At 39.4% G+C, this 12,151-nt stretch overlaps 1 protein-coding gene across 2 annotated transcripts in view; it reads right to left on the bottom strand.

The window, feature by feature from the left end:
• The window catches only part of elfn1a (extracellular leucine-rich repeat and fibronectin type III domain containing 1a), an 848,877-nt gene that overhangs the window by 587,638 nt on the left and 249,088 nt on the right, over positions 1–12,151 (bottom strand). The window lies entirely within an intron of this gene.

Below are 12,151 nucleotides of genomic sequence, written 5' to 3'. Positions count from 1 at the left end.
AGGATTTTTTGCCAGGGAATGGGGAAAAAAAAAAATTAAAATAAAATAAAAAAATAATGCTGCAGACATTTCCTTACTTATGCATATTCAAAGGGGAACTTCTGAAGTGCATGACAGATGATCTAATGTACTGGATTACAGTGAAACAACACCAGCTACTCTAGTATGGCAGTTAAATTATCATCACTTTCTCTATCAAACCAAATGGTATTGGAAAAAAATATTAATAACAAGAGCAAACCCACATCTTAGTAGGACAACAGCTGGAAAACAAAAGGAAAATATGGAAATGATGAACCTAGTAGATTCAGAACGTATTCAGACCCCACCACTTTCTGCACACTTTATTGTGTTGTGCTGTAGATTAAATTTTAAATGGGTATATTTCCTATTTTTGCCTATATATCCACACTCAGTAACCCATAATTACAAAGTAAAAACATGTTTTTGGAAATTTGTTAAAAACTAGCTGTGATGCCCATCTAACACAGGTTGAGATCTAAATAATCCAAGCAGACCTCAGCATTAATTTTGCAGTACACTATCTATTGGAATGCATTTTGTAATAACATGCATTGCATTTAACATTTCAACAGATGGTGCATCACAAACATTTCTAGTAATAAAATCCATTACTGCAAATCTTATTACTACCAATGTTTGTGAAACACCATCTGTTGGAATGACAAATGCAATGTATATGTCTCTGTTAAATGCCATTTTGTATGGGATTTGTAAAAGCACTGTTTACGTTTGTGACGTGTCACCTGCTAGAATGATAAATCCAATGCATTTTATTGCTACAAATATTTGTGATGTGCCATCTGTTGGAATGGCAGAGACATGACAACTAGACAGACATAATGTATACATGCATAGACACACAGATACTTATTTTTTATTTAGAAAAGAAAAACTTTTTGAATTCAATATAGACTTAGATTTACTGAGCTTAAATGGTAATAGAAGGCATGGCAGCACATCGCACAGTGGACAAGGTTCTTATAAGGTCGATCTACAATTATTATTATGAGTGTACTGGATATTTACCCTGGATAGCTGACACAATTTGGAAGTAATACTTTACATGCCTTATAAGTGCAACTGCATAAAATATGAAAAGGTCCTTCAGTCATTGTCATGTCTGCCTGTGTGTCCAGACAGCTTGGCACCCCATAGGATAATTCTGTTGATATTTGGTGCAAACTTGGCCAATGGTGATTACAACAGGAGCACTGCAAAAAGAAGGGATGTGCATTCTTTCCAGGAAATTTGTTCAGAATTTCAGTTTTGTTGAGTTATATTGATAAGAATGTGCCATACATATTCCCATTTAGAAATTGTAAAAAGTTTCATTTAAAAAGCATTACTATTCAAAATAAGCTTTCTTTAAACAGAGAAACAATCAGTGTGACTTCAACTTCTGAATCATTTGTTCTTTGAAATTTACCTACCTTAAGTGAGGTTATTTCAACTTCGATACCGCGTACGTTTCCCTCTTTTACATGGCACTCCTGACAGTAAAACACATTCCCAATACAAATTACAGACCAGTCTCTCTCTGTTCCTTTCTATCTTAAACACTGGAACATGCTGTCGCTGATCAACTCTCTTCCTTTCTTCTACAGAACTGATTGCTCGATCCTAATCAGTCAGGCTTCAGGAAGGGCCATTCCATCGAGACGGCTCTACTTATCATTATCAACACATTACAGCAGGCTACGGCTACCAACATGTCATCTGTCCTCATCCTGCTAGGTCTCTCCTCTGCCTCCTAAACCAGCAGATCCTCCATCCCACCCCCTCTCATCCAGGTATCACTGGGACAGAGAAGTAATACATATTCCAACATAGCAGACATAGAAGAAGTGCTTACTGTGATGCTTTTTGTATTGTTTACCTGCATGCATCTAAATTGCTTTTTCTTACAGTTTAAAAGCTGAAAACTGCACATGTGCAAAAGACAAATAAATTACTGCTAGCTACACTTGTGCAATAAATCCCATGGGCACAGGCAGTACTCTCCTTTCAAGGATTTTACCATCAATGCGCACATGCCCAGTATAAGCGAATGTCTGTCATATTAATTTTTGGTCAATTTAGTGTGGATGGGGATACTTTCATAAACGATGTGAAAATGCTAATGTGGACATAGGACATTATCCTTTAAAAATGCAGTTTTAAAATGAAAGCTTTGAAGTGGGTACATAGCAAGTATACTGGAGGCATTTTTTTTTCATTTTGTGATAGGTGATTAACAGATTGATTAATGTCTGCTCAAATGTGGAGGTGGTTATTGCCTATTTTGAACTGGTCATCACATAAATGGAGCTAGTTACTGCCTATTATGAGTAGGTCACTACCTGTGTTGAGCTGAACATCACCTATGTTGAGCTGGTCATTGTCTGTGTGGAGCTGGTCATCACCTATGTTAAGCTAGTCATCGCCTATGCTGAGCTGGTCATCGCTCAAGTGGAGGTGGTCATTGCCTATATGGAACTAGTCATTCTCTATGTTGAGCTGGTCATTGCTTATGTGGAGCTGGTCATTGCCTATGTGGAATCATGGCCTGTGTGGAACTAGTCACCACCTGTGTTGAGCGGGTCATTGCTTATATGGAGCCGGAGATCGCCAGTGTTGAGCTGGTCACTGCCTATGCGGTGCTAGTAATTGCGTATGTGGAGCTATTCACTGTCTGTGTAGAGCAGGTCATTGCCTATGTGGAGCTGGCCATTGTTTATGTGGAGCTGCTCATTGCTTATGTGGAGCTGGTCGTTGCCTATGTGGAACTGGTCATCACCTAAATGGAATTGGTTATTGCCTATGTTGAGCTGGTCAGTCATGGCCTATGTTGAACTAGTCACTGCCTATGTCAAGCTGGTCATTGCCTGTGTGGAACTGGTGATTTCCAATGTTGAGCTGGGCACTGCATATGCAGAGCTAGTCATTGCTTATGTGGAGCTGGTCATCTCCTATGTTAAGCTAGTCATTGCCTATGGTGAGCTGGTCATCGCCCGAGTGGAGGTGGTCATTGTCTATATGGAGCTGGTCATTGCTTATGCGAAGCTGGTCATCGCCTATGTGGAACTGGCCATCGCCTAAGTGGAATTGGTTATTGCCTATGTTGAGCTTGTCAATCATGGCCTATGTTGAACTAGTCACCACCTGTGTTGAGCTGGTCACTGCTTACGTATGTGGAGCTGGATATCGCCTATTTTGAGCAGGTCACTGTTTACGTGGAGCTGGTCATTGCCTATGTTGAGCTGGTCATTGCCGAAGTGGAGCTGGTCACCACTCAAATGGAGCTGGTCATCACCTAAGTGGAGCTGGCCACTGCCTATGTTGAGCTTGCACAAGCTCCTGTGTCTGTGGAGGATTTCCATTACGTTTCCCAAAGTCAAGGAGGTTATGTTTGCTGGTGAGCTCAAAGCTGGCCCATTGTCAGCGAGTGTGGGTGTGTGACTGTGTCGTGCAAAGGACCATCTCAGGTTGGTTTGTGCCTTGCACTCAACAATGCTGGAATATGATCTGGATCTTGGCCAAGATGAATTGGTAAAGTTGGATATACAGTATCATCAGTCCCTTTCTTGAGTCCCTTTCTCACTGTAAAGTTTTAGAGGGGATTATTTATATATTCCTTGCAGCCAGAGGAAATACTTTTCTTTGTCTCCCTTTGTGATATTCTTGCAGTAGCCACATCACAAAGGGCAATTCAAGATTTAAATGGTCAATGCTGAGAGAACCTTTAGGATATGAGTACTACAGAAGGAGAGTATTACAAATTGTAAATCTAAAACTGGATAAACTCAGGGCTACCATCATGTCTCTGTTGGCTGCACCTTTACTTAATAACTTTTACACAGTGTAGCTACAAGAACATAGGCAGTATTGGGGCATAAGCTACAAATCACGTCTTGTTGTTTATTCATCCTGCAATAACAATTCATCTGAACAGAGTTTTTAAAATTTTCACAGAAGGCTTTAATCATCTTTCTCTTGCCATTATCCTTCATGTCTTTCTCCTCCAGTCACTTTAAATCCAGCATTGTTTTCCTAAAGTATTCAACCTCTGAGTGACAGTTATTTGTCATTTGTTCATTTTGACAACATGCTTTCTAAATATTGAAATGTTTATATTTGCAAGAATTTTTACCCACAGTTAATGACATGCCATTTAATTTGAACTGCAGAGAATGGGTTACTCTTCCTTTCTTTTCTCTGTTATATGGCACACACTAAATTGTAAACAGCAAGAAATAGACTAGAACGATGTGAGGTAATTTAAATTAGGGTTATACAACTCCAGATTTGTTGTTGTTATTATTCAACACATGCAATTACTGGTGTCACGCATGCAAGTCTGAGGATCACCATCCAGCTCTTCCCAGGTATGTGATACCACCCCAGGCCAAAAGGGGGTGCTGACACTCATTGTCTTTTCATTTTCTTCCTCCATATTCTCAAGAAACCACCCAGTGAGGGCAACTGACTCTGCCCCTCCCAATTCCAGAGGTTCAAAGGGATGACCGCTCAGAAGGAGTCGTCCCATATTGCGGAGAAGACTTGACCAAAGGAGCTCCGAGTCTGACGACCCATTGGCAGAACTGAATTAACCAGAAGCTGCCACACTATGAGGCGATTTCTTTTTTTGTTGTTTTCTTATGCCATCAAGTTTTTATGTTCATCACCGTTAGCAAATGGGGAGGGTCATAGTGGCACCCCAAAATATTTCAGAGTTGATGACCTTTCTTCACTTAACAACCATGCTAGATACAGCTTAAAACGTGCTAGCCTTCAAACACGTTAAAACTGAAAAGATCAGGCAGCAAAGCTATGATGAGAACACTGCAGGGTCAAAAGGTCTGCCCAAGAAACATGAAACCAGGCCAGCAGCTACCAGGTATAAAGAAAATTCCAGATACGCTAGATAAGAAATGTAATCATCATGTAGTCATCCCCCAAGTGGTTAAGGGCTAAGCTCAGAGATATGCAGGTGGATGAGCCTATGGTGTCCTGGATAACAGATTATCTGTCAGGTAGACTGCAGTTAGAGAGACTCAAGGACTGAGTCTCTGATACGGACGTGAGCAACACCACAAGGAACAGGCCTGTGTCCTTGTCTCTTTGCTATATTTATATAACACCATTTTCAGATGATTCTGCACTTTTGGGGTGTTGATAAAGGGGATGAGACAGAGGAGAGGAGTCAGGGGGAGAACTTTGTTTCTTGGTGCAAAGAGAATTATCTGCATCTTAATGTCAGGAACTGGTTATTGACTTTCACCACACAGAAGAGCCTCTATGTCCGGTCACTATTCAAGGTGTGGATGTAGAGGTGGTCCACTCCTATAAGTACTTGGTGGTCTGGTCTCAGAACACAGAAGAACTATAGAAGAAAGGGCAGAGCAGACTCTTCTTCCTTAGGAGACTGTATTCCTTTAATGTGGGGAGTGACATCCTCAACATGTTCTAAAACTCCATAATGGCCGGTGCAATTTTCTACGCAGTGGTGTATTGGGCTGGTAACATCACTTCTAGAGAGGCCCACCGAATCAACAAACTGAATAAGAAGGCATGTTCAGTTATGGAACACACTCTGGACCCCCTGGACGTAGTAGCAAAGGAGGGAATTAAAATAAAACTGAGTGTGGTTATGAACAATGCTGCACGTCCTCTGTCAGACACACTAACACTGAGGACATTTCACCAATGAATTATTCAGCAGAAGTGTGTCAAGGAATGTCATGGGGGCTCCTTTATACCAACAGCAGTATGTCTGCATGATGCCTCACTGGGACTTTGAGACCCAAGTTAGAACTTGATTTTCTTGTTTTATAGTCTTTCTGGTGTGTGTTCAGACCAAAGTGTTTATGTGTACATATTTATTTATTTACTTACTTACTTATCGGCCTATTTATGCATTTATTTATTTAAAGAGCTTCTGTAAAAAGTCAGATTTCCCCTTGGAGACAAATAAAGTTCTATCTGTCTAACCATTGATGCGTTTTTTATTGTAATCAAAAGCAATCCCAAGTAGCCAACAGATAAACTGCAGGCACTGGGGTTATGTGGTATACTGGTACTGAAAAGGCACACTCTTCAAAGATATATTATTATAAATGCACAGAAGACTCCAAGGGGGCACCTCGTATTGATTTGCGGAGTGCAGAAATGCAGGGAGGCACACGATTTTGAGCACAGAGGCGTGAGATTGTGAGATAAGGGGGGATTGCGAAGGTGGGGGAGTTATTTGCCTTTTGCTTTGGTACCATTTTAATTATTGGTACTGAGTTCTTCCAGCTGGTATTGATACCAAACTCAAAGTTGAAGTACCAATCCCAACACTAGTAGGCACCAAACCAACACATTCAAAACAGGTAGCAGAAAAAAGACCTCTTTATTGACCAACTTTCTTTTTTATTTTTAAAATAAACATCCTGGAAATAGCGTGATTTAAATAAAGACTTTAAAGTCTAAACATAGAAGGCTTAGATCAACTTATCGAAAACATCTGAAAGGACAACAGGTAGAGCTATATTAATCAATTAGCAAGTAATGGAATCCCCTGTGATCAATGACCTGGCCTTTTCAGGTTCCTTGCAGGTAATCGAGTATTTCAGCACGTGTTTTAAATGTTGTGCTGCTCATAATGCACAGTGTGTCATTACTTAATTTTTATTACCCTCAAATGTATCTGAAATACTACGAAGGTCAACTTGAAAATCCACAAATCACTCAGTAATGTAGCCTGCCCTGAAATCAGCAAGCTGTTTCACATCAGCCAACATTACAGTTAAAAAAAAAAAAAAGAATCAGCCATGAATGTCACTTTGAGCACATCTCTCTACCAGCAAGGCATGGCCTCAAATCATTTTCAGTTTACAGGAACAACTGAACAAAGTCTGAATATGAGATTAGGAGGCATAACATCATAACAGGTATGTGGAATAGAACACTTGGACTTGAACCTTACTAAACCCAATAATTAAAATATTAAAATAATGGATCAGACAAAATGAGAATAAAAACAGGCAGTCAATACGGGGCAGCCCAAGAATATTTACAAAAGTTATTGCTTGCCCCCCAATCTCATCAAAGACGTGTCTCCATCAAGCAGCTTTCTGTCAACTGTAAGCAAAGAGAAGGATAAATTATAAAACTTAAGATAGTTTTTTTGTTTGTTTTCACAGTATCTGTAGTGCATGCATTAACTTTGCCAGTAGTGTTGTGATGTGAGATTTTACATATAATTTGATTAAATATTTTGTATGTCTTTATTTGTAATTTAGGCAAAGCAATGCAATTTAGTGTTTACCCCCCCACCCCACGCCCCCTTAGGAATGGGTCTGTTTGAATTTTACGACAGGATTTGGGGGATGTACCTTAAACCATTGTGGTGAGAGTTTCTTTGCTAAATTCATTTCTACCCCCCACAAGAAAGTCTTAAAGACATATGGTCTTGGGGGTGGCAGGTTTTAAGATGTTGTATTCCCCCATTGGTCTGAGGTATGGCTGTTTGGAATTGGCTTGGATCAGAAGCTTTTAAGGACCATGATGTCCTATTGGCTCTAGGGGTTGGACAGAAAATCTATAAATGTACGTGTTTAACCTCACAATATTTCTCTTACCAACCAACATATGATGAAGAAGTATCTCTCTCTTGCTAACCTGTGATGATGTAGAAGTATCTCTCTCTTACTAACCAACATCTGAAAGAAGCATCTCATTTGCTAATCTGTGATGATGAAGACAACACAATGAAGAGCACAGCTCAGCAGCCATATTGAACAGACATGTGGCAGAAAGCTGAGCACCAATGATGCCTTAACTAGAGACATTTAAGTAACTACAAGTCTGTGTGCTGCCTGAACTACATATCACCATTTAATCAGGTTGTATGGTTGCCAATAATTAAATATACTTTGCATTTTGTTATTATTTATGAATATTATCAATAATACATTGTTTAAACTCTAACTTAACTTCTGCTTGTCTTTTTACTACATCTAATTGCCTGAGGTTATAGATATAGAAGGGAAGGTGGGGATAAGTTATATACATTAATGCCTTATAAACAGTGGTAAGTCTGTGAGATTAGGCATTCTAAGGCTACATATTAATAATACAATAGGGGAAAGTAGAGCAATATATATTACTCTACCAAGACAAAACAAGTAGGAATGCATTTGGCACCAGTTAAATCAATTTTATTTAATTTTCTGAACCTTATTTTATTTTTAGTCTTGAAATATGCTTTTTTTATTATCAAATCATCACCTTGGTATTTTGTGCCTTTATTTTTCCATTGACACTGTCGTGTTGAGTGTGTTATTTTACAGTAAGGGATTATTCCTTGGCTTGTATTTATTTTCTGGATTTCTGTTACTTTTGTTGGCTTTCAATCATTATTTTTATTTCTGCTGTTATGTTTGTTATTCATTAATTCTGTGCTGTCAATTTTAAACTGTTCACTTTTTTACTATCTATGTATAGTGAGGCATTCCCTTATATAGCTTGTGGGTGGAGCCCCAGGAGGCGGGGCCACCTTAGTGCCACTGCTGAAGGACCGCCTACTGCTTTTATCTTCCAAAGGCTGAGAGCTGATCCTTCCATGGTCCTTTGTTGTTTCTTAGGCTCTGTCCACACTAACAAGTTTTTATTTTAAAATGTAGACACTTGCATACGTTTTTGTCTTTTTGTGCACACTAATCCCTGAAAACAAATACTTTTAAAATGCTTTCTAGGGCTGTAGATCTGGAAGCAGAGGTGCAGCGTTTCAGTATAGATGGGGGAAAACATGAATTTTTGTAAATGCTGACCCCATCGCACTCTGACTGGTTTGTGCTTATTAAATGGCCTTTCCCTGATTGGATCCTGCTCATTACAACTTCTCATTCCCTGACTGGTAACCTTCATGAAAGAATAACGGACTCCAAAACAGCAGGCACAGAGGAGATGCTTTCCATGGTGTGTGATGAACTGCTTACCTATACGCATCTAAGCTGAATTTTGTGCAGCTTGAATAATGCATACATGTGAAAAAGACAAATAATTTACCAGTTGCTACAGCTTTGTGATAAATCCCATTCTCATTCAATAAGGATTGACATTTTCCGCAGCAAAATTAACAACAAGGCGCTTGACAAAGTAGACTTGTGTAAAATGCAGCCGAGCCCCCAAAAATACTGGACAGAGAGGGACACGAAAGCACAATGCAGTAAAGCGAAGATACAGACACACACATTTATTTATTTTCTCAAATGAGTTAGTTTATGACCGTGATCAGCGTATTACTGTGACACGGAGATGATTCACTGTAGCTCCTTAATTCAACTTGTTTGCGCAGTTTACTATGAGAATCCTACTAAAATTTATGTCATGAGAAATTACCCTTTATATCAGGGTGAATATAATTTAACTTAACAACAGCAAGATGCAAACAGGCAAACACTTAAACTGTATAATAATAAGCTGCTTCCAGATGTTTCTCTCATAATGATATTGGGGATGACAGTTAATTAAGAGAGTTTTATAAATATTCAAAATTTTTTATTTTTAGTGATGTGCACACACTAATCCACTTCACCTGTTTATAAATACCACTTTAAATATTAAGAGGGATTATTTAGATCAAGTGATGAATTTAAAGTTTGAAAATAAACAATAAAAGGCCAAATATTAAGTATGGGTTTGCAGAAGAACCTATCACTGGAGCACCACAAGGAATGGTCCCATCTCCTTTTTCTCTTCACTCTGTACACCTCCGACAGAAAATATAACATCAGGTCACTTCTCCTGCAGAAATTCTCTGATGATTCTGCACTTATGGGGTCTATTGATAAGGGGGATGAGGTGAAGGGTAGTAGTCGGCTGGAGAAATTTGTTTCTTGGTGCAAAGAGAATTGTCTTCAACTTAACATCAGCAAAACCAACAAACTGGTCATAGATTTTCACCTCACTAAAGAACCTCTATGTCCAGTCACAATTCAGGGCGTGCAGGTAGGGGTTGTGCAATCATACAGGTACTTGGGGATCCACATCAATGACAGGTTGGACTAGTCTTGCAGCATAAAGGAACTATAGAAGAAAGGGCAGAGTAGGCACTTTTTCCTTAGGCAACTGCGCTCATTTAATGTGGGAAGTGGCATCCTTCACATCTTTTATAACTCTGTGATGGCCAGTGTGATTTTCTATGCTGTGGTGTGCTAGGCTGGTTACATCACTTCAAGAGAGGCCCACTGAATTAACAAGCTAATTAAAATGGCAGGCTTAGTTATGGACATATTTTGAACCCCTGGAGGTTGTAGCAAAGGAGGGAATTGAAACAAAACCGAGTGTCGTTATGAACGATGCTGCACATACTCTCTCTGATGCACTAACACTGAGGACTTTCAGCCAACAAATTATTCAGCACAGGTGTGCCAAGAAATGCAACTGGGGTTCCTACATACATCTGTATAATGCCTCACTGTGACTGTGACTGTATTGAGTCTATCTATCTATAATATACTGCCATTCATGTATATCTATCTATATACTGCCTCTCAAGTCTGTCTATCTACAGTATCTATCTATCTATCACCATGTAGCGGGGCCACATAGTGTTTAAATGTCAGTTCTGAGTGCGTCTCGTTTCATTGTCCCGTTTGCTGTTTATGTGCATCAGTTAATGCCGTCCCCGAAAAAAGGGGACGGATGATGGAAGGAGACCACAGTCGCAAACCTGGAAAACACCTGTTTTCAATCAATCAATCTCAGCCGTCACAGGACTATATAAGCCAGCAGGAGGAGAAGGAAGAGGAGAGGAGAGAAGGAGATTTTGTTTCACCATCATGACCACGAGCAACCTGTACCAGTTATTGTCCACATCGCGCTTGCCAATCCAGTTTGTTTTTCCATCTGCCGGATTTATTTCAAGGACCTCACCACGAAAGACCCTGGGGTAGAACTTAATCATCCACCATACACACGAGGATTCACGGTGAGGCTGTTCCATTTTTTCCGGGGAGAATCAAACAACTCAATATCACTAATTCAGTCATCCGCTTTCAGGACAGTTTCATTATTACCGGACTCACGTTCTCATTCATTTTCAGTTTATCATTCATTGTTATTTTCGTGTTGTGTGTTTATTTATTACAGGGACAAGGGAGGGTTTTTGTTGTATATATATATATTTGGTGGTGTCTTGTTATTGCTGGGGTGGAGGGATATTTATATGTTTATATTTTTTTTTATTTCATTTCATTTAATACATATAATCTGTTTAATTTTACATCTTGTTTGTGTGTGCTTATATTTTTCACCATCGATTGTGGGGAAAAGTTCAATTGGTAAGAAGTACGGCTTGATAGTTAGATTATCTCTCAGTAAATTATCCAGGCCATTGGTCTTGGAGGTATAGCTGCCGGCAGGGTAAAAGGGGTCGGCCATTACAACCAGACGCATTCACATAGGAGGCACCTTACTGGCTCTGGTGATGGTAATTATCCACCGAAACCAGGGGTTGGCGCTGTTGTCTAATGCCTTCTCTCTTCTTCCCCCCACAGAATGGAAGACTGACAGCCAAGCCACTGCTGACATCACTAATGTTGTTCGCCCTCCTAGAGCCACCCCATTATGCTGGGATCATATAAAAACCCTGGCACCAAAATTTTGAATCAGTTGTGTTGTGGACTTACGTCTGAAAAAATGTTAATCTGATTTTTCTCAAAAGAATTGTTCATTGTTTTCCTGTTAGTACACGGGGTCATCAGGTGGTGTCCCAACTCTTTATTATCCTCTTTGTGGTTTCATTACATTATCTATTTAGATAGATAGATAGATAGATAGATAGATAGATAGATAGATAGATAGATAGATAGATAGATAGATAGATAGATAGATAGATAGATAGATAGATAGATAGATAGATAGATAGATAGAAAGGGCACCATACTCTGGATGGACAGACAAGCAAGCAGATATGAAATGCACTACATTCTATGCAGATGGATAGATATGAAAGGTATGACATTCTTGATAAAGCCATTTAAGTCTATCTCTGTACGTCCTAAATAGACAGATATGAAAGGCCACCTAATGTGGATAGGTTTTAGGTTTATGGTTTTGTTATTGGCTTTTGTACAGAGAACAGTGAAATTCTTATTGG

Source organism: Erpetoichthys calabaricus, chromosome 11 (assembly GCF_900747795.2).
Source record: "Erpetoichthys calabaricus chromosome 11, fErpCal1.3, whole genome shotgun sequence".
NCBI lineage: Eukaryota > Metazoa > Chordata > Cladistia > Polypteriformes > Polypteridae > Erpetoichthys > Erpetoichthys calabaricus.
This window is presented reverse-complemented; position numbering and strand designations above follow the sequence as displayed.